Genomic DNA, 378 nt, shown 5'->3' on the forward strand with positions numbered 1-378 from the left:
TCTTCTGACCTACAAGGACACAGGAACACATGTGGTGAACATTATACATGTAGATGGCTGAGCAGGTAAAGGGCCTTGCTTCGGAACCTGACCATCTGAGTTTGATTCCCCAGCCTCTACCTGATACAAGGAGAGAACCAGTGATCACAGGCTACCTTCTGAATCCACACAAGTGCTATTCTGGCACATGTATGCACGCATACAAATACATATACACACATACACAAAATAATAATGAATATAAATAAATTAACATAAAAAGCCAGGTTGATGGTATATTTTTTTTTAATAAGTGGCATGAAGAAAACAACTAAATTGTAGAAGATTCCAGTGACTTTGTTCTTCACAGGGCTATGGAGGTCTGTACATATTGATGAT

At 38.6% G+C, this 378-nt stretch overlaps 1 protein-coding gene across 1 annotated transcript in view; it reads left to right on the plus strand.

Annotated features, from left to right (window-relative positions):
* The window catches only part of Rnf213 (ring finger protein 213), a 110,078-nt gene that overhangs the window by 63,572 nt on the left and 46,128 nt on the right, over positions 1 to 378 (plus strand).

Source organism: Mastomys coucha, unplaced genomic scaffold, assembly GCF_008632895.1.
Source record: "Mastomys coucha isolate ucsf_1 unplaced genomic scaffold, UCSF_Mcou_1 pScaffold5, whole genome shotgun sequence".
NCBI lineage: Eukaryota > Metazoa > Chordata > Mammalia > Rodentia > Muridae > Mastomys > Mastomys coucha.